The sequence below is a fragment of the Microcaecilia unicolor genome, chromosome 3 (assembly GCF_901765095.1).
Source record: "Microcaecilia unicolor chromosome 3, aMicUni1.1, whole genome shotgun sequence".
Taxonomy (NCBI): Eukaryota; Metazoa; Chordata; class Amphibia; order Gymnophiona; family Siphonopidae; genus Microcaecilia; species Microcaecilia unicolor.
In genome coordinates this window covers 410,436,625-410,460,117 of record NC_044033.1, presented here as the reverse complement: position 1 = coordinate 410,460,117, position 23,493 = coordinate 410,436,625, and the positions used below count along the sequence as shown (strand labels likewise).

Sequence of the window (23,493 nt, the reverse complement as noted above, 5' to 3'; positions counted from 1 at the left end):
TCTTTTTTGAGAATGTATTATTATGAGTTGATTTTTGGCAGAAGGGCTTACCATGAATTAATAGCCTTCCTCAGATTACATATGGTTTCTGTTGTAGTTCTTTACTGTTCTGGAATTCCTTCCAATTCATTTTTGTTGTCTTGGGATTATTACTTAAATATGTCTTTCGTTCTGTTTCTTCAAATCGGAAACAGATCAGTAAATGAATTATACTGTGGCAGTTCAATCATCTTAGACACTCATAAACAGTTCTGAATGTCTTCTGTATATGAAATCCTAGTATGTCCTTATTTTACACCTGCAAAATGGCCTATTGGAAATCAAAACACTGGTGTGAAGAAACAGTGTGTTTTGAGTCTGCAAAATGTATTGGATATTTTCCTGCATTTTGTTCTGAAGTGTATTTCTCCTATTTGGCCAGCAGGTGGTGTTTCTTTGATTTAAAGCTGCTACAGAGAACTGAAGGGTCCTTTTACTAAGATGGTCTAGTGTTTTTAGCGCATGCTAAAAATAGGAATACACTGGCGTCTCTAGTGTTTAGCACATTCCTATTTTTAGCTGTTGCTTCAGTCTTAGCACGGGAAGAAAAAGAGACAAATCTCTTTGCTGAGGCTCGATTAATTATATGTTCTGACCTTCCCAGGTACTGTTTAGAAAGTATATAGATGTTTAGTTAGTGTTATAATTGATCCATATTTCAGTTTCCTTGTTCCAGTGTGACAATAAACCTGTTTCGTTTGTTGACTCTGCCTGTCTGGATTGAAAGAATCCTGGTAGTTTGTTTATTGGGTCTGTGAGTGCTTTGGGAACTGTGGGACCACTGGGAGTGTGGCCCCAGTAACTTAGAAATCACTGGGGATAGCTTGAGAGTGAGAGACTTGTGTAGAGCACAAACAGCAGGTGCAGACAGACCTGAGCTGTGCTGGTGCTAGATCATCTAAGTGGCCGCGGGATAACCCTAGGTGGGTGGCTAGGTGTTTCGTGACAACTAGCGTTTTATTTTGCTATGTTTTATTTATTTATTACATTTGTATCCCACATTTCCCCACCTTTTTACAGGCTCAATGTGGCTTACATAATACCATTAGGTGATCACCAATTCTGGTATGAACAAAATACAGAGTGAAGTTATAGTAGGGTAAAGTTCATGTGTGACAAAAATATTTGGGGATCGTAAAGAGGAGGAAGGGTTTAGTTATTTCGAATATGGTTTTGGTTTCGTTGTGTTGCAGGGTTCAGGCATTTAGGTTGGATCATTAGGGTATGCCTTTATGAACAGGTTAGTTTTTAGTGCTTTCCGGAAGTTTAAGTGGTCATAAGTTGTTTTCACAGCGCTTAGTAATGCTTTCCATAGTTGCGTGCTTATATAGGAGAAGCTGGATTCATAGGTTGTTTTATATTTTAGACCTTTGCAACTTGGGTAGTGGAGATTTAGGTAAGTTCGTGATGATCTTGTAGTGTTTCTAGTTGGTAGTTCTATGAGTTCAGTCATGTATCCCAGTGCTTCACCGTAGATAATTTTGTGTACCAGGGTGCAGATTTTGAACACAATACGTTCTTTGATTGGGAGCCAAAGCAATTTTTCTCGTAGAGGTTTGGTGCTGTCGAATCTCGTTTTGCCAAATATGAGCCTAGCTGCTGTGTTTTGAGCAGTTTGGAGTTTCTTTATGATTTGTTTTTTGCATCCGGCATAGATTCCGTTGCAATAGTGTAGATGGCTTAGTACCATGGATTGTACCAGGTTGCGGAATACTCCCCTTGGGAAAAAGGTTTCACATTGAGTGGAACATTTTCTTTGTTGTAGATTTTGCTTGGTTCTCTAGCATGAGGTTATGGTCAATTGTAACTCCAAGAATTTTCAGGCTTTCTGAGATGGGGAGGGTGTAGTCAGCTGTGTTTATGTTGGTGGGCTTGTTCGTACTGTATTGAGATGAGAGGATGAGACAGTGTGTTTTTTCTGAGTTGAGTTTGAGTTGAAATGCATTCGCCCATGAGTTCATGATGTTCAAGCTAAGTTTGATTTTATTGGTGATTTCTGATATGTCGTGTTTGTAAGGGATGTATAGTGTGACATCGTCTGCGTAAATGAAAGGGTTAAGGCTAAGACTGGAAAGGGACTTGGCTAGTGGGGTCATCATTAGGTTGAAAAGAGTTGGTGATAGTGGTGATCCTTGAGGTACTCCGCAGTCTGCTTTCTATGGTGATGATATTTGATGTTTGATAACTACCTGGAACCATATCAGCCAGGCAGTAAATAAATCTTTGGAATATAGATATAATTACCCACCTTTCCAAACCCAAGCACAGGGCAAGTTACTATCACATACTGGACAGTAGACATTTCTCTGTTCCAGAACGCTTACAATCTAAGACCACTATTTACTATGAAAAAAGACTAAGGAGGCTAGGGCTTTTCAGCTTGGAGAAGAGACAGCTGAGGGGAGACATGATAGAGGTACATAAAATAATGAGTGGAGTGGAACAGGTGCATGTGAAGCGTCTGTTCACGCTTTCCAAAAATACTAGGACTAGGGGGCATGCGATGAAACTACAGTGTAGTAAATTTAAAACAAATCAGAGAAAGATTTTCTTCACCTAACGCATAATTAAACTCTGGAATTCATTGCCGGAGAACGTGGTGAAGGCGGTTAGCTTAGCAGAGTTTAAAAAGGGGTTAGACGGTTTCCTAAAGGACAAGTCCATAAACCACTACTAAATGGACTTGGGAAAAATCCACAATTCCAGGAAATAACATGTATAGAATGTTTGTACGTTTGGGAAGCTTGCCAGGTGCCCTTGGCCTGGATTGGCCGCTGTCGTGGACAGGACCCTTGGTCTTTTCCCAGTGTGGCATTACTTATGTACTTACTAAGCGGCTTACTGCTTGTTAAACCGGATGTACTGCCGGGCTACTTCAGCAGCCCGGCGGTAGTTCCCACCTCCAGCACGCCATTTCCAGTGCTACAGAAATATTTCTATTTTTGTAGTGCTGGTGTTTGCCCTGCAGTAATCAAGCCCAGTTACCGCCAGGTTAGCACCAGAGTCCTTACCGCCACCTCAATGGGTGGCTGTAAGTGCTCCCCCCAAAATGGCCATGAAGCAAGTGAAGCACTTGCTGCACAGCCATTTCTTTAAACAAAAAAGCCCCTAGCCTTATACCTGCTGCAGTAAAAGGGGGCCTCAGTGCACATCAAAAACATGTAGTGATGGCAGCACAGCCTCCTTTTGCTGCAGCTTAGTAAAAGGACCCCACAATCTCTTTACTGCAGGAAAATTTACTGGATGACTCACTAACCTGCAGTGTAGGCAGATTGTAGGTGAAGCACACACTACAAGCATACTTGACAAATTTTGACACATGCATTTATACCTGCTCTAGGGATGATATAAATATCCATACCTTCTACTTCATATTTTACAAAATAGGCACCTTTAACTAGGCATCCCTTTATAAACTTACCCTCTTTGGAGGTAATTTTGTAAAGTGGATGCCAACATTTAGGTGCCAAGAATGCATGCAAAGGGCATACACATGGGCAGAGTGAGGGTGGAGTGCACTGTTATGTGCTTTAATTGCACAAATGCAAAGTGATGCACTTTGGAAAAAATAATCCAAATCATAGTTACCTGATGCTAGGGTCCACCTTGGAAGTGAGCATCCAAGACAAAGATCTAGATTATTGCAACCTGCTTCTCACCGGCCTCCCACTTCAATCAGTCCAAAACTCTACTGCGCGACTCATTTTCCACCAGAGTCGCTATGCTCACATTAGCCCTCTCCTCAAGTCACTTCACTGGCTCCATATCCGTTTCCGCATTCAATTCAAACTTCTCTTACTGACCTATAAGTGCATTCACTCTACCACTCTCCAGTACCTCTCCACTCTTGTCTCTTCCTACGCCCCCCCCCCCTCTCGGGTACTCCGTTCTGTGGATAAATCTCTCTTGTCTGTCCCCTTCTCCTCTACTGCTAATTCCAGACTCCGTTCCTTTTATCTCGCTGCACCTCACGCCTGGAATAGACTTCCCGAGCTTGTACATCTAGCCCCGTCTTTGGCCATTTTCAAATCTAGGCTAAAAGCCCTCCTCTTTAACGCTGCTTTTGGCTCCTAACCACTACTCACTTGCCCTGTACCCTTTTATACCCACCTCTTTAATTCCCTGTCTCTTAGTTCTGTCTGTCTGTCCTATTTAGATTGTGAGCTCTTTGAGCGGGGACTGTCTTTTCATGTATGGTCTACAGCGCTGTGTATGCCTTGTAGCGCTATAGAAGTGATAAGTAGTAGTAGTGTCATTGTAGACAATATGCTGAAATCTGCCCAGTGTGTGGTGGCAGCCAAAAAAGCAACAGGATGCTAGGAATTAATAGGAAAAGGATGCAAAATAAGACCAAGAATATTATAATGCCTCTGTTTTGCCACATGATGCAACCTTGCCTTGAGTATTGTGTTCAGTTCCGGTTGCCATATCTCAAGTACATAGCAGAATCAGAAAAGGTTCAAACTGCTTCTGTATGAGGAAAGGCTAAAGGTTAGGGCTCTTCAGCTTGGAAAAGAGACGGCTAAAGGGAGATATGATTGAGATCTACAAAATCCTCAGTGGTGTGGAGCAGGTGGAGGTGAATCGATTTTTTACTTTTTCAAAAAGTATAAAGACCAGGGGACACTCAATGAAGTTACATAGAAATACTTTTAAAGCAAATAGGAGAAAATATTTTTCACTCAACGAATAGCTAAGCTCTGGAACTCATTGCTGGAGGATGTGGTAACAGTGGTTAGCGTATCTGGGTTTAAAAAAGGTTTTGACAAGTTCCTGGAGGAAATGTCCGTATCAGCTACCGAGATAGACATGGGGAAGCCACTGCTTGCCCTGAGATTGGTAGCGTGGAATGTTGCTACCATTTGGGTTTCTGCCAGGTACTTGTGACCTGGGCTGGCCACTGATGGAAGCAGGATACTGGGTTAGATGGTACGGCTAATCTTATGTTCCTAATTATAGAATCGCCAACAGAAAAGCACAAAAGGGCCTCCAATGTGGGGACAATGGTACAATCTTTAATGGAAGAGACCCGACGCGGGCCGTGTTTCTGTGCCACGTGTGCCTGCCTCAGGAGTCTGACAAAACACAATGAAACAATCAGCAAAATAACAAGATTTATATATATATATATATATATATATATATATATATATATATATATATATATATATATATATATATATATATATATATAATAAAAATAAAATAAAAAAATATATAAAGATTCAAAAACATTTAATAAATTAGGAACAGTTTAAAATCAAAAACATAAATACATATTTAAACATGTATCCATAATTCACCTATATGTTAATGTTAAAAAGGCAATTACATGTGTAGTATAAAAGCACAAGGATCTAAATAGAAATAAAACAATAAAAGTGAACATGCAGATTATTACATCAAACAGTGTGTATACTAAGCTTAAAGATTAAATGCTATTATTGCATATCTAGAAAATTATCAAAGACAGGAAAGTATATTGATGAACAAAATGTTGAAATCTTTGCGTCTTACAAATATAATATGTAAGTTTGCCAATATCTGTGCATTTGTTTTAGTAATCTATGTGTGAAGCAGATGTAAGAGGTAACACCTAAATTATGCCCATATATTAGTGTTTCTATGCTTGTATTCAAATAAGGAAACTGCCTTCTTTCCTGAGTAGAAGTGGCTCCAAATAGATGCACCTTCACAGATTTGCCTGACTACATTTTAATTTTTCTGTCTAATGGTAGTAATTCTTTTACACATTAGTTTCCATTTCAGGTTTTGCCTGCCTGTTTTCTAAGTCTATCTAATTGTCACCCTTTATGTATTTAGGGAGGGTGTGTCTGTGTTGGTTGTTTGTATGTCTGTGTGTGGCCCAGGTGATGTATTCTGCTGCTGTGCAGCTTGTAGGGATCTGTAAAAGTATGACTTGTTCTATTTTCTCATTTGTTCAGTAGAGTTTGGGAAGTGCAGAAAGGAATTGACTAGATCTCATTGCTGGATGTTTGAAATTTTGACAATTAAATTTGAGATTCCCCATTAAGGTTACATCATATGCCCCTGAATCAGGTCGCATCGGACAGGTGACTTTCGTACTGTACTTCTTTGTTTTCTTGATTTTTTTTCCAGCTGTTTTCTTCTGATGTGTTGGTGCTGCCTTTTCTTGACTGCTGGGCGAGTCCTAATTCTGCCCAGATCCCAACCCCTACAGTTCAAGTACCCTCAAAAGCTTTCTGGAAAAGCCAGGTCTTCAATTTGCTTTTGATTCACCCCCTAATAGATAAGGAAGAGACAGGAGCCCTAGTGAAGGGGCTGAATCCTGTCCCATACTATAAATATTCTCTATCCTTGCCCTCTCACCCCTGTCTCTTTAAAGACAAAATCCAAACTTGGGCTGTTGTTATTTGCTGCCACTGTACTGGAATGTGGTTACTTGTATATCTTAATGCTGACTATTAATTTATCACATAGGACTCCTTTTAGAAAGTGGCGCTACCAATTACGGTGCACTGAGGGATCCTTTTACCTAGATGCAGGAAAAAGGAACCTATGGTAGCGGTGAGGGCTGTTTTTCCCATGCACCAGGGCCCTTTTTACCACAGCAGGTAAAAAAAACCCCAAAATAAAATGTCTATGCGGTAAGAAAACTTTTACCGTGTGGCCATTCGTCAGGGAGCCCTTACCGCCACCCACTGAGGTGGCAGTAGGGGCTCCCACTGTAACCCAGTGGTAACTGGGAAGTGCACTGCAGTTCCTGATTACTGCAGTGCTACTGCTGTGCTAACCATTTCCAGGGTTTTTTTCCCCACAGAAAATGGTGTGCGTTTGACCTAGAACTGCCTCCAGCGGCCATGCTGAGCTGGCGGTAGTCCTGGAATAGCGAGCAGTAAACCCACATTAGGCCCCTGAATGCTAGGAAGCACATTCAGTTCCCATGGGTTTCTTCACATTCAGCGCACGCTATTTGGTAGCGCCGCTTTGTAAAAGGAGCCCATAGTGACTTGCGCGTCATATGAGTTTAACTCTTCCTGTCATAATATGTGTCACAATGGGTGTGAAAGGTAAATCTTCAGCTGCACAGGCCCTCCATTGTCTTCAGCATTTCATACCTAAAACGATAAATGATCAAATTCAGCCTGAAGGTCTGCAGTGATTCTATGCATACCATGTAGAATCAAGTCACTATTAGTTTTACAGGATTCTGTGAGGGAGACAAATGTGTGGGAAAAAGTAAAATCTTATTTTGCTTTATTCCTACCTAGTTAGTATTTAAAACAAACACCAACAACAACCCCCCACCCTCCCAAAAAAGTTAGGAGGAATCTGGTTAAGTAATAGGTTTTATAGGTTTGGTTTTACTGGAAAACCAGTAGGTGTACTTAGATATGTAGGTTTGAAGTCTGTGATTGATATAGTTTGGCCTTTTCCCTTATGTGAAGGATTAAAATGAGTGAATGGAAAACAGCTCAGCCTCATGGTACGGTCCTGATTTCTTTTCAGGCTGCGTTTTGAAATACTGCTTTATGCTGACTTAGCTGGGTGACTGCTTATGGTGCATTTCATGCATATGGCCATTAATGCCAAATATGTTTTCTGCTCTGTCAAGCAGGGACTGTCTCTTCATGTTCAAGTGTACAGCGCTGCGTACGTCTAGTAGCACTTTAGAAATTATAAGTAGTAGTAGTACTCAAGTTCCAGAGCTATGTGTACATGCAAAAGCGATGGCTAACATTTTTTTTAAAGTTCTTCTAATTATGAGTCATGAAAAATGTGTTGCTTTAGTCAAATTTGTATTCTTTCCTTATGGCCAGTGTAACCCTTAACCCTGTGAGCATGAGGGTGAATTGCTTTTGGTAAATTTTGAGTTTGTGGGGTCAGGGCTGGGACCAATAGGAGCTAGGAAGCTGAAGGCAGAGAAAAATCCAATTACTAAGTACTCTCCTTTCATCTAATAAGTCAGTTGAGGCTAGGGATGTGCAGGCAAAAAAAAAATTGGTTTTTTGGTTCCTCAGTTTGCAAACTTTTTTGTTTTTGTATATATATATGTGTGTGTGTGTGTGTGTGTGTGTGTGTGTGTGTGTGTATATATATATATATTTTTTTTTAGGGCACAACTGGACAAGAACAATACTGAAGCAATAGAAAACAAGCCTAGAGGTCAGGAGGAAAAATTCAAGACTACCCTGAGCTGGTTCCTGCTGGACCAGTCAGGAAATGAAATCTAAGATTACCAGAAATACAAGACACAGCTAGGCATGAGCTGGCTAAAGCAGGTTCCCAAGAGACAGAGTAGCTCCTCCAAGAATGTGGCTGCCTTAAAGTCTGAAAGTCACAGGTTCAAGGTTGGCTTGTACAGCATAGCAAATAATACTGAAAGAAATGCTGAACTATAAAGACAGTGGAAAGAAGCTGGTCATTTTAAGGTTTGTTCCTGTTATTTTTGCATAGAAGAAATACAAAATTACATTTCTCATATCATTTCAAACAAATGCATGTCCCAACTCCAGACCAAAAGTTGCAGAATTCTCAAACAAAGGGTTTACTTAAATTTGGATGAAGCAGCCAAAAAAACACCACCTGCACACCTGTCTGTTTCACCTTCGGGATGAAGCAGACATATTCACAGGGGGTGTTCTCGTTGATCTTCCCTGTTGAGAGAAAAGGCCAAGGAAGAGAAGCTCACATCCTGGAGATGAATATGTGGTTGCGCAGATGGTGTCGTCAAGAGCATTTTGGCTTCCTGGACCATGGGATGCTTATCCAAGAGCTCCTGAGCAGTGATGGTGTCCATCTATCAAAGAAGGGAAGAAGTGTTTCCAGTAGCAGACTGGCAAACCTACTGAAGAGAGCTTCAAACTAGAATTGTTGGGTCAGGGTGATCAAAACCCCCAGGTAAGTACAAGCCCTCAGGTAAGTGAAGCATTAAATACCTTTACACAAATAGAAAAAAGGGGCAACGTCTGGCAAGCAGTATATACTAATGCCCAAAGTATGGGAAATAAGGTTTTAGATCTTGATGCTGTGATGGAAGGGGCTGATTTGGATTTATTAGCGATCACAGAGACATAGTTCACAGAGAATCATGACTGGAATATAGTTATTCCAGGCTATAATGTTTTCAGGAAAGACATGGTAGGAAGAAAGGGAGGAGGAGTGGCATAATATGTTAAATATAATATTAAAGCCACACAATTGCAGAACCTACAGGGTAAGGAAGAGGCACTGTGGGTCAATCTGAAAAGAGGGAATGGCAAATGTATTTGCATTGATGTGATATACAGGCCTCCTTCTGACTTTATTCAGATAGGGGATTTACCTCAAGGAACTGCTGTCTGGATGGGAACATCTGGAAGAAGTTGGAAAGCAGTGGGCCAAACTTAAAGGAGCTATTATAAGGGCAACAAACCTTATTGTAAAGAAAGTAAATAAAAGTAAGAGGAAAAGGAGGCCACTTTGGCTCTTAAAAGTAGGAGCTGAAAAGGTAAGGAAAGAGAGGTTAGTCTTTTTAAATTACAAGAGATCGCAGAAAGAGGTTGACAGGCGACAATATCTGGAAAAGTTAAGCTGGTAGAGTAGTCAGGAAAGCAAAAATGCAAGTGGAAGAAAAAAATAGCCAAATGGGAAGAAAAAAATGGTAAAATGGGGAGTCAATACATTTTATAGATAGGTTAGTGATAGGAAGAAGTGCAAAAGTGGCATTATGAGACTCAAAGGTGAAGGGGAGGAATATGTAGAAGCTGATAAAGGTAAGGTGGAATTGTTTAAATATTTCTGTTCTGAGTTTACAGCACAAGGGCTGGGAGCAGGACCGCAGAAGACAAACACAAATAGGAATGGAGGGGTGGTAGTCCCCGAAAGATTTTCAGAGGACTGTGTTTGTGGGGAGCTGGTTAAAGTAAAGGTGGACAAAGAAATGGGACTGGATGGCATACATCTGAGGGTACTGACGGAACTTAGAGACATTCTAGTTGCTCCACTGGCTGACATGGAGAAGAGCAGGCATGGTCCCTCTCCAAAAAAGCAGAACTAAAGAAGAGACTGGGAACTGCAGGCTGGTAAGTCTGACTTCTGTTTAAGTAAATTAATGGAAATGCTATTAAAACAGAGAATAGTAATGTTTTTGGAATCCAATGGATTACAGGACCTGAGGCAACATGGTTTCACCAGAGGCAGGTCTTGTCAGACAAATCTGATTAATTTGTTTGACGGGATGACCAGAGTGTTGGATCAAGGGAGAACATTAGATATGGTATATTTAGATTTTAGCAAAGCCTTTGACACAGTTCTGCATAGACGACTAATAAATAAACTGAGTGCCCTCGGTATGGGCCCGTGAATGACTGGGTTAGGAAGTGGTTGAGTGGATGGTGACAGAGGGTAGTGGTAAATGGAACTCATTCAGAGGAATAGGATGTTACCAGTGGTTTGCTGCAAGGTTTGTTTCTTGTGCCAATTCTTTTTAACATTTGTGTAAGCAATATTGCTGAAAGACTGTCTGGTAAGTTTTGCCTCTTTGTGGATGATACAAAAATCTGCAATAGGGTAGATACCCCTGATGGTGTGGATAACATGAGGAAAGACATAGCAGAGCTAGAGGAATGGTCAGTAATTTGGCAGCTTAGATTTAATGCAGAGTCATGCATATGGGCTGCAAAAACCCAAGGGAACGGTACAGTTTAGGGGATGAAGAACTTTTGTGCATGAAAGAGGAGTGAGACTTGGGTGTGATGAACGTAAGGTGGCCAAACAGGTAGAAAAGGCAATGTGAAAGCTAGAAGGATGCTTGGATTAATAAGGTAAGGAATGGCCAGTAGGATTAAGGAGGTGATGATGCCCCTGTATAAGATTCTGGTGAGATATCATTTAGAATATTGTTTACAGTTCTGGAGGCCACACTTTCAAAAAGATATAAACAGGATGGAGTCAGTTCAGAGGGTGATAACTAAAATGGTCAGTGGTCTTCATCATAAATCGTATGGGGACAGACTTAAAGATCTCAAAATGCATACTTTGGAAGAAAGGCAGGAGAGGGGAAATATGATAGACATTTAAATACTTACGTGGCATAAATCCACAGGAAGCGAGTCTCAATCAATGGAAAGAAAGCTCTGAAACAAGGGGGCATAGGATGAAGGTGAAAAGGGATAGACTCCTAAGTAATCTGAGGAAATATTTCTTTATAGAAAGAGTGGTGAATTTGTGGAACAGCCTTCTGGTGGAAGTGGTAGAGACAAAAACAGTATCTGAATTCAAGAGATCTTGGGACAAGTACAGGGAGTGATAGGGAGAGTAAATGGTATGGTTGGGCAGACTGGATAGGCCATATAGTCTTTATCTGCCTACATTTTTCTACATTTCTATGTTTCTAGATAAGCTTAGTAGAAACTATATACAGGTAGTAGTAGAACATGGTAAAGGCGGTAAATACGATCACACCCAACATGGTAAAGGCAGTTAACTTAGCGGAGTTTAAAAAAGGTTTGGACGGCTTCCTAAAGGAAAAGTCCATAGACCATTATTAAATGGACTTGGGAAAAATCCACTATTTCTGGGATAAGCAGTATAAAATGTTTTGTTCTTTTTTGGGATCTTGCCAGGTATTTGTGACCTGGATTGGCCACTGTTGGAAACAGGAATCTGGGCTTGATGGACCTTTGATCTTTCCCAGCGTGGCACTACTTATGTACTTATGCACTTACAGTCTTTACTAGTTTCCTTATTAACACTCTACTTTGGTAGAGGCTCCTGATAGAAATCCTTTACAACTGTTCTCCCTCTGGACCCTGCTTTGTAAGTGTCTGGCCCCAATGCTTAAAACTGATTAGCGCTGGACTAGCACCGGGGCTAATCTGCGCAGAATGTTCAGAGAGCTTTAATTCAGGAAACAATGTGCATGCCAAAGATGGTCACAAATTGTATTTAAATGTAGTCCAATGGGTATTAAAGGCGGTCATTTGCTATTTCCTCCCAATGCTCAGACAACAGCGCACAAACAAACTCTGCTCTTAACACTGGAAGCCTACCGCCATCTTGAAGCTGGCGTTGGGGGGGTTTGAAGAGAGGATTTGTTATGATTTTCTGTTTAAAATCCGCTAGTTTTGATTTGTTTTGGAAGTGTAAGGAAGCCTGTGCAAGCCTTTAAGCATTAATACTGAGAAGCAAATATATTTATGGGTGAAAATCCTTTTATAAAATTACCCTCTTAGGACTAGATTCTATATATGGCACCTAAAAAATCAGCACTGAAACAAAATACACTTAGGAGTATTCTATAAAATATGCCTAAATTTACGTGTACTTTCTAGAATAAGCCTACATTTCTACACACCTTATAGAATACGCCAATCACACATCCAGGTGCCTAAATTTAGTTGCAGCCAGTTACACCAAGTAAAACTTGGTGTAAATGTCGACGCCTAAATTAAGCATGAACGGGGTGTGTTCTGTAACCATGGTGGGAGGCGGGGCTAGTGCTGGGCAGACTTCTACGGTCTGTGCTCTGAAAATGGCAGATACAAATCAAAGTCAGGTATACACATAAAGCAGCACATATGAGTTTATCTTGTTGGGCAGACTGGATGGACCGTACGGGTCTTTCTCTGCCATCATCTACTATGTTACTATGTTATACGCATAGATTTTTGAAATGTCCACAACCCTCCATTCCACGCCCATGACCACACCCCCTTTTCAACTATATGACTTAGAACTTACAAACTTACACACGTTACATTATAGAATACGCATGGACAGTTCTGTGCATAAATTTTAATTAATGCCATTTACTGTCAATAATTGCTTGTTAATTGGCAATTATTGGCACTGATTAGCTTGTTAACTGATTAAGATGCATGTGGAAATCCAGACTATGACTGGATTTTCGCAAGCAACTTATATTGCGCTATACAGAATCCCAGGGTTAATGTACTTAAAATAAATTTACATACATTGAAGATCCTGTATATGCAACTTTCTTGTACATCTTCATTGTGCAGTCTCTAGGCCCTGGCCTAGTTCATTCTTTTATCTAGGACATTGCATTGTTACAAATGGTTCAGGTCTTCCTTATTTGCTATATACAGCTCTCCAATTAGGAATTCAAGAGTTATAGGAACAGCATCAAGTCCATTTTAGCATAAAGGAAAAATAATATAAATACATTTCAAATTAATATTTGCTGAGGACATGAATACATTTTTGGTTTGTTTTCAAGATTTTTGGCCTTTTTCTCCCACAATTTTGGATTTTTATAATGTGTTAAAACTTTTTAATGTGTGCAGATTAGCTTTTTGCATATTAGTTTGTAAGTTAATGTGTGCCAAATCAATTTTGCATGCACTACATTTTTGAAGGTATGCCTATCCCTAGTATTTGTGCCCATAAGATTCAGCTCTATAAATAATATTTTGCTTCTAGTCGTCATGAAGGCACATCTGAACTTCAGTGGAAAAATTATTTTGGACGTAATTCAGCTGGCTTCAAAAGCATTTATTCCTGGCTGAGGACAGGTATCTAGAATTACAAAGCATCAAGACATATCTACAATATCCAAACACTGAGTTGTAGCAATGAGCATGGTAACCTTCAAAACAGTGTACAGGAGATACTGTATATGTAGAGATTCCATTCCCTTTGGCCTCTGCAGAATGAATGGTAAATAAAATAAAATTAAGGGCATGGGATAAACATAGAGGAACACTATATAGAAAAAGAATGGAATCCAATTACAGCAAAACTTAAATGACCTCATAATTGGAACAAGCTTCGACGGCAGCTTCAGAAATTGGGAAGTAAGACCAGTACCGGGCAGACTTCTGTGGTCTGGGTCTTGTAAATTGCAAAAAACAGATCAGGATCAAGGCTGGAGTGAGCTACAATGGCAACTCCAATAGTAGAGAAGTAGGACTTCTACAGTCTGTACCCCAAAATTGGCAGGGAGAGACAGAGAAAAAGTATACCAGTATTTAATCATGAAGAAGTGGAACCTATGCAGAGTGCCAGATTCAACTCTGGCTGTCTTGTTGGGCAGACTGGATGGACCGTGCAGATCTTTATCTGCCGACATTTACTATGTTACTATGATAGCACCCTTCGCAATTCCCATAGACCTGCCTCTGTCACTCAGACCTAAATACATTCAGCTTGAGCAATGCTATACCTGTGTAGCTCCCTGGGAGCTATTTTGACACTCTTAAAACATGTTTGTTCTTGTGAGAAAATAGCTAGAGCAAGTCCTTTTCTTTTACTTTATTAGAGAAACTCATCAAAACACATTAAGTCTGATGTTTACTAATGCTTAGCCTCTGTTTACCAAAGCCCCTTTGCAAAAATGTGAAGGTCCATTATACATGGAACATTGAGATTGGAATTCAGACGTCCAGGTTGGTACTAGAAGTGTGCTGAACATTTTTCTGTCATGTCATTTCCAGGAATGTTTATTTTTTTGGGGGGGTTATTTCATTTTGGGGTGTACTTATCAGCATGGGTTACCATTAAGGTATGCTATTTCACCACTATCTTGTGCTATTTTGGTACAGGTCCCATTTTATGTACCTAGGGGCCCTTTTACAAAGGTGCGTAGGCGTCTACATGCATCCAACATGCGTCAAATTGGTACTACCACCCAGCTACCCCATGCCCTGGGTGGTAATTCTTTTTTTGGCGCATGCTGAAAACACATGGTAGAAAATATTTTCTATTTTCTACTACGTGGTGCTTACCCAGTGGTAATCGGCAGTTGATGCGCGCTTACCACTTATTGCCCAGTTAGCGTGTGAGACCTTACCGCTAAGTCAGTGGATGGCGGTAAGGTCTCAGGCCAAAAATGGATGCACACTGGTTTTAATTTTTCCACATGTCCATTTTCAGGCACAAAAAATGACTTTTTTTCCAGGCACGCTGAGGAAATTGACATCCAAAACATGCGCCTACACAAGCGCAAGCTGCTTTTAGGTGCGACTTAGTAAAAGGGTCCCTTAGTTAATAATAACTGGGGCTAACAGTAAAATAACACATTTTAACAGTAGTCCATTCTTTCAAGAGTGTACCCTATTTGCAAATAAAAGAGTACACAGTCTTTCCTGATATATGCAGGCTCTCTTTTCATTAGAAGAATTGAAATGCTTCTCCCATGCAGATAAGATAGATAGTTATAGGCTTATTTCAAGAGCTATGACACAGAATATGTCTGAGGTTCTCTAAGGCCTTATGATTTCTAGTAATTCTGATTCTGTTCATTTCCTATATATTCAGGTAAAGAAGTAATGTTTTGGGGAAAGATTGTGAAAAAAGTAAAATGTAATTTCATACCTACCAAGAGGGAATCTGAAGATGTTTGATATCTACCTACTCTTGATATCCCATATGGAGTCAAGGTGCCATATAGTCAGTGCAATTTTTCTAGTGAAAAAGGTGCCGGTACTCAAATGCTAGGCCACTGTTCAGGGGTGGGGGTAATCACTGAGGGACCCTCCCCACAATAGCCAGGCCCCCTGCAACCAGTCACAGAACCTATGACAAGGCAGAATTGGTGTGTAGAGCCTGAGCTCTTTCATTAAAACTTGGGGATCATGGGTCAATTTTAGCAAACAATGGAAAAGGTGCTGGTACTCAGTACCCCCAAGTACCCCCTCAAAAAAAGCCCTGCATATAGTTTGTGGTTCAGAGACCTTGGGGTATTTGCTGCCCGTGCACTAACGGATTCTTTCTGAGAGGTTATCCAGCTAGTTTATGCCATGTCATAGCAGTTTTATAAAATACATCTGGGTATCAGTTGAGTGTTGGAAGAGTTGAGGAGGCAATGTTGTTGAACATGTAGCATTAAAGAGGTAGACCAGCAGTTTCACTGCCTAAGGATGTTTTTTAGACCCTATGTGGTTCTTTTAAGACTCTGGCTGAGTGATCTTATGCCATGGGTTTTCTGCAAGAGCAGCAAACTCCTCTTATTTTCATGATTCACAAAATGTATTTATTTATTACATGAGCTTGATATACCATCTGTGTGCAGCACAGCAGTTTACAAAACAAAATAAAAGAATACGGGAAATAAAAAATATAGGGGAGAGAGGGAGGGAAAGAGAAAGGGATAAGAAGACGTGACTGAGTAGAAAAGGCGAGAGAGGGGAATGGTGCAGAAAGGAAGAAGGGCTTATTTCATTTTGGGAAGAAGGGCTAGGGTATGGGAACCACATTAGTGTTGTCCGAAGTTCATTTGGAATAACCAGGTTTTCACTGCTTTCTTTAAACTAGTAAAAGATGATTCAGATCATAGGGAGGGGGGAAAATGTCCACAGGTGAAGGCCTAAATGGTAGAAGGCATTGTCCCTGGAGACATTCAAAGGTGAGAGGAGGAGGAGGGAGGAATGATTGAAGGCAGTGACTGACTATCCAGCTTATTTTCGAAGGAGATCGCTGGCCTCTTCCGACACAAATCGGGAGATGGCTGGCGATCTCCTGAACCCGGCCAAATCAGTATAATCGAAAGCCAATTTTGGCCGGCGCCAACTGCTTTGTGTTGCGGAGCTGGCCAAAGTTCAAGGGGGCGTGTCGGTAGGGTAGCGAAGGCGGGATGGGGGCGTGGTACAAGATGGCCGGCTTCGCCCGATAATGGAAAAAAGAAAGCCGGCCTTGACGAGCATTTTGCCGGCTTCACTTGGTCCCTTTTTTTTCAGGACCAAGCTTCAAAAAGGTGCCCCAACTGACCAAATGACCACTGGAGGGAATCGGGGATGACCTCCCCTTACTCCCCCAGTGATCACCAACCCCCTCCCACCCAAAAGAAATATATATTTTTTGCCAGTCTCTATGCCAGCCTGAAATCCCATACCCAACTCCCTGACAGCAGTATGCAGGTCCCTGGAACAGTTATTTGTGGGTGCAGTGCACTTCAGGCAGGTGGACCCATCCCCCCTACCTGTTACACTTGTGGTGGTAAATGGGAGCCCTCCAACCCCCCCTCAAAACCCACTGTACCCACATGTAGGTGCCCCTTTTCACCCATAAGGGCTATGGTAGTGGTGTAGAGTTGTGGGTAGTGGGTTTTGGGGGGCTCAGCACACAAGGTAAGGGAGGTATGCACCTGGGAACAATTTTTGAAGTCCACTGCAGTGCCCCCTAGGGTGCCCGGATGTTGTCCTGGCATGTGAGGGGGACCAGTGCACTACAAATGCTGGCTCCTCCCACGACCAAATGCCTTGGATTTGGCCGGGGTTGAGATCGCTGGCATTAGTTTCCATTATCAGCGAAAACTGATGCCGGCCATCTGAAACCCGGCCATCTCTGACATTTGGCTGGCCCCAACCATATTATCAAAACGAAAGTTGGCCAGCCATCTTTTTCAATAATACGGTTTGGGACTGCTCTTTGCGGCGCCGGCCAAATAGATGGCCGGCCATCAATTTGGGCGGCACCGTTCGATTATACCCCTCCACATAGGGAGTCAGGAAGCTTGCAAGGTAAGATGGTGAGTGAGTCTAGAGAGCCTTGTGAACCAAAACAAGGACTTTGAACTTCAGAGAAGTAGAGACAGGAAGGCAATGTTCTGCAATCAGGAGAGGAGAAACATGGTCAAAGCAGTGAGCATTATATAGGTTGAACTAATTGCAGATGCTTAATGAATCCAAGAGGTAAACCATTTTATAAATAGTTGCAGTAATCTATATATGAGATGAAGAAAGAAAGGAGGACCCTTATCAGTTCAGTAGGAAGAATATCTTTGACTGCTGTACTACGGTAGAGAATGAAAAAAAAGAGGAGCGGACAAATCTCTGTAAACCTGGAAGATGTAATGGGGTGATTTGCCAAATTAAAGAGTTGCAAATCACCTGGACCAGATGGTATACATCAGAGAACTGATAGAACTGAAAAATGAACTTGCAGAGCCATTGTTAGTAATATATAATTTATCTTTAAAATCAAACATGGCACCAAAAGATTGGAAGGGGGCCAATATAACACCAGTTTTTAAAAAGTGTTCCAGAGGTGATCCAGGAAATTATAGACCGGTGAGCCTGATGTTGGTGCTGGGCAAAATGGAAAGACTATTATATAGAACAAAATTACAGAGCATATTCAAAAGCATGGATTAATGAGACAAAGCCAACATAGATTTAATCAAGGGAAATCTTGCCTCACCAATCTACTACATTTCTTTGAAGGGGTAAATAGACATGTGAATAAAGGTGAGCTAGTTGATATTATGTATTTGGATTTTCAAAAGGCATTTGACAGAGTACCTCATGAGAGATTCTTGAGGAAATTAGAAGGTCATAGGATAGGAGGTAATGTCCTGTTGTGGATTAAAAACTGGTTAAAAGAGAGAAAAAAGAGAGTAGGGTTAAATGTTCAGTATTCTCAATGGTGAAGAGTAGATAGTAGGGTTCCCCAAGGGTATGTGTTGAGACCACTGCTTTTTTTAACATATTTAGGGGCCCTATTACCGAACGGCAGTAAAAGGGCCCCTCAGTCCTTAAAACTCTGGCTTAGAATGTGCACCTACAAGCTGCAAGTTTTCTGTTCATTGCATGCTTGAGTGCCAGTAAATGTGGACTTTACTGCTTTAGCAGATTAATTTTGATTGTTCCTTGGCAGATGCCAGTGTTACAGAATGTTTGCAATTAGAAAATGTGCACAGTAAAACCTGTATATTTTCCTAGAATAAGTGGAAAAGTTGCTTAGCACACTGTAAGCCTGTCATGCCCATATGATATTTTAATGTAATGCAGCCAGAATCGAGTTACTGAACCAGTGCAACTAGAGTTGTACGCTCTCTGCAAGTCATTCCAAATTGAGTGTTTACCTCTGTATGTAATAGAGGAGCCTCATGCAGTGTTATCATAAGCATAGTCTGTAATTCATGATGATTATTCCCATACTTATAGGGCAGCACTATAAGGGCCCAAAAATAGTCATTAAATTGAGAGTAAAACTCGCTATTCTGTGTGGTGCTTTGATGACTAGCTAAAGATTAAGGAAAGACCTTACAAGTCAGCAAGTTTTCTAGGCTAGCAGCATTTCCCTTCCTCAGCAGCTTGGCCATACTTAAATGGGACATTTGGCATGCAGATTTATTCTATGTGGCGGGCTATGATTTGGACTCAATAGGACTGCTTTTTATTTATTTATTTTCTAACGTGATACACATCCATAAGAAAGTACAAAGAATGGAAATAAAAAGCAAAGGAAAAAAATGTGACTTACAACTTCTTAAAAAAAAAAATCCTTTTAGCCCACATCAAGGGAGAATAGTGTTACGTGGAGGGGCATAATCGAACGGGGCGCCCAAGTTTTCATGAGGGCGTCCTCACAGGATGGCCCTGTAAAGGGGCGGGGCAACCCGTATTATTGAAACAAGATGGGTGTCCATCTTTCGTTTCGATAATACGGTTGGGGATGCCCAAATCATGAAATTTAGGTCGACCTTAGAGATGGTCGTCCTTAGGTCGTTTTTGAGATGGTCGTCCCTGGTTTTCGGCGATAAGGGAAACCGAGGATGCCCATCTCAAAAATGACCAAATCGAAGCCATTTGGTTGTGGGAGGAGCCAGCATTCGTAGTGCACTGGTCCCCCTGACATGCCAGGACAGCAACTGAGCACCCTAGGGGGCACTGCAGTGGACTTCAGAAAAAGGTCCCAAGTGCATAGCTCCCTTACCTTGGGTGCTGAGCTCCCCAACCCAACCCAAAACCCACAACTGTACACCAGTACCATAGCCCTTAGGGATGAAGGGGGGCACCTGCATGTGGGTACAGTGGGTTTCTGGTGGGTTTTGGAGGGCTCACATTTACCACCACAAGTTTAACAGGTAGGGGGGGATGGGCCTGGGTCTGCCTGCTTGAAGTACACTGCACCCACTACAACTGCTCCAGGTACCTGCATACTGCTGCGATGGACCTGAGTATGGCATTTGAGGCTGGCGTAGAGGCTGGCAAAAAAGTATTTTTAAAGATTTTTTTTTGAGGGTGGGAGGGAGTTAGTGACCACTGGGGGAGTAAGCGGAGGTGATCCCCGATTCCCTCCGTTGGTCATCTGGTCAATTCGGGCACCTTTTTGATGCTTGGTCGTGAAAAAAAAATGGACCAAGTAAAGTCGCCCAAGTGTTTCTCAGGGACACCCTTCTTTTTTCCATTATCGGCCGAGGACGCCCATCTCCTAAGCACCCCCCAGTCCTACCTTCGCTACACTGCCAACATGCCCCCCCTGAACTTTGGTTGTCCCCGCGACGGAAAGCAGTTGAGGGTGCCCAAAATCAGCTTTTGATTATGACGATTTGGCCGACCTTGCGAGAAGGACGCCCATCTCCAGATTTGTGTCAGAAGATGGGCGTCCTTCTCTTTCGAAAATTCACCTGATAGTGAAAAACAAATAAAAAAGGGAAACCAATTAGAATAAAATAATCCTAATACACAGGAATATTTTTTTTAAATATGACCCATATAGGGCTAGATTCTATATATGATGATTAAAAATCGGCGTTAAAAAATATATACACCTAGGTGTATTCTGTAAATTACACCTAAAGTTAGGTGCGGTTTGTAGAATATGCCTAAAATTAGGCATAGTGTATAGAATACACCCAGCACCTGTTTCCTGCACCTATATTTAGTAGGAGCCATTTACGCCAACTAAAACCTGGTCTAAATGCCGACATCTAAGTTACACTCGGAATGGGCTTATTCTATTACACTTCACATATATGCTAGGAATGCCCACAACCTGCCCATACCCCCTTTTCAGATCTGCATCTTAGAATTTACGCGCATCAGTTTATAGAAGGGCTTAGAAAGTTGTGTGCATAAATTCTAATTAAAGCCAATTAGTGTCAATAATTGCTTGTTGGCTTAGGCCAATTAAGTTGCACATTCAAAACAGAATACGACCAGATTTGCACACACAACTTAGGTCGCACTATATAAAACTTAGGGGATAGTGTATGAAGACAAAAGAATAGGGCTTCAGAGTTTTGTTGGTTTCTTATCCTCTTTCTACCCATTTCTAGGCATCAAGATTTAGATGATCAAAGCCCACCACAGTGCCTGTAAGCTTTATTTGGTAGAACGTTGCAGAGTTATCCGATTGTCTTCTGCATCCCAGACTGCCCATTCTTTCCAGGTCTTGCATGCAGGAGCTAACATGTTCAGACTTTCCTAGACCAGTATTGGTCGAGCAAGACTCAAGTCTAGAAGGGGACATATAGGTTAGTCACAAGGAAGAACTTCTCTATGTAAGCAATGGAACAAGTGGGATTCTCTATCACTTTATTCTTTTGGAGCAGATTATCAAGGACAAACTATTGCACATGTGCACCCTATCGGGAAAGAGTGCATACTACATAGAAAGTGGGCACACTATTTATGACATTCATGAGAGAATTTTTTTTTCAAATGAAAATGGCATAAAACTTTTCTGGGTACCCTTCCCTGGTGTAGAAAGGATTTAACGCAGTAGAGGCAGAGGGATGGATTAGATGGCCTCTTGATTTTTCAGGTCCCTTCAAGCTCTGGTTTTCTATGATAGTGATATATTTCTGATTTATCCATAGTGTCTTTTCACTTAACAGGTAAATCTGAACTACTCATTGAGGCCAGGCCTACAGAAAAATGTTTAAGAAGCTCATAATATACCCTCGGGGAAAAAGAGTTATGGCAGAAACATTTGGTTTCAGTAATGCGTAAAATGTAGCATTTTCCATAGAAAAAGAAGCTCAAGGACCAAAATGATAAAGGGGTTGGAACTCCCCTCGTATGAAGAAAGGCTAAAGAGGTTAGGGCTCCAGCTTGGAAAAGAGACGGATGAGGGGAGATAAGATTGAGGTCTACAAAATCCTGAGTGGTGTAGAACGATTTTTTACTTGAGGAAGTTACATGAAAATAGGAGGAAATACTTTTTCACTGAATGAATAATTAAGCTCTGGAACTCTTTGCTGGAGGATGTGGTAACAGTGGTTAGTGTATCTGGGTTTAAAAAAGGTTTGGACAAATTCCAGGAGGAAAAGTCCACAGTCTGCTGTTGAGACAGACATGGGTAGCAACTGCTTGCCCTGGGATTTGTAGTGTGGAGTGTTGCCTTGATTTGGGTTTCTGCCAGGTACTTGTGAGCTGGCTTGGCCACTGTTTGGAAAACAGGATACTGGGCTAGATGGACCATTGGTCTGACCCAGTATGGTTACTCTTATGTTCTTATGTAGAACTCCAGTTGTAAAAAGGGAAGCTTAGAGGATATTAATATTACTTTACTGAGGAGGTTCTTGATTCCTGGAATAGTGTATCAACAGAAGTAGTTGTGTGCAACAAAAAGAATATTCAAAAATGGGTGAAGGTAGGAGATGAAGGTGTTTGGGATCAGGGCACGGGTCTGACTGAGTGGGCCAAGGTCTCTTTCTGCAGGTGGCTTCTACGTTGAGTGGAGGAGTAGCCTAATGGTTAGCACAGTGGGCTGAGAACCTGTGGCTTCTTGTGACCCTGGGCAAGTCACTTAACCCTTCGTTGCCTCAGGTACATAAAAAAATATATATTAGGGGTCGATATTCAAAGTGATTTAACCAGTCACAAATGGCTGCTGGCCGGTTAAATAACTTGTTCAGGATTAACCGGCCATATTCAGGCTGTTGCTGCTGAAAATGTCCGCTTAGCGCCCAATGCAAAACCAGCTATTCTGGGGGCCGAATCAGCACTTGGCCAGTTAATTGCTGATATTCAGCAGTTAGCTGGCAAAGGTAACTGCATAAAACACAGTGTTGTCTTTATGCACTTAACTGGCTGTGTTTTCACCAGCTCCATATACCCAGAAATTCAGTGGCAGAGCCTGGCAGGGCACTGAATTTCTGGGGATAATGCTGCCACCGACGAAATATCAGGCCTTTAAATTGTAAGCCCACTAGGAACAGAGAAAGTATCTACATTTAATACAGTCGGTAATCTGTCCGAAAACAATTGGCGAAATCCAAAACTAACGAAAACCGAGGCAATAATTTTGAAAAGTATTTTATAGGGTTTTTTTTTTCACCTTCCACTTTGGACGTCTCTCACTGTCTCCTATAGAGATCCATACCAGCAACCAGCTCCCACCCTAACTGCTTTCGCCAACCAAGGATCTTACCCTGGCCTCCTTCCAGGTCTTGTTCAAGAGGGAGCCGTGTGGATCTGAAGATAAACCCCCCCCCCCCCCCCAAGAAAGCAACAAGATGCATGAGCAGCCGCTGTAAGAGACCGGATGATTCCCGGATCGCCTCGTTCCGTTTCCAGCCTGAGCAGTGCAGAGAAGGTGTCAAAATCCAGGGTTGGGGTGCATGTCTCCCTTGGGATCTTTTGCATTTATTTTGTGTGGGGGGGGGGGGGGGGGGGAGAGGTGCCGAGAGTTGATTGATCTGAGAGGCTGAAGTTTGTGCAGAGGAAGGCAAGTTCATCCACAGGGGGAGAGTAGGGGCAGGAAGAGAGTCTTGGTGCATCGGAGCAGTAGGGTCTTTTT

At 41.7% G+C, this 23,493-nt stretch overlaps 1 protein-coding gene across 1 annotated transcript in view; it reads left to right on the top strand.

The window, feature by feature from the left end:
• The window catches only part of LOC115467099 (protein eva-1 homolog C-like), a 568,384-nt gene that overhangs the window by 491,720 nt on the left and 53,171 nt on the right, over positions 1-23,493 (top strand). The window lies entirely within an intron of this gene.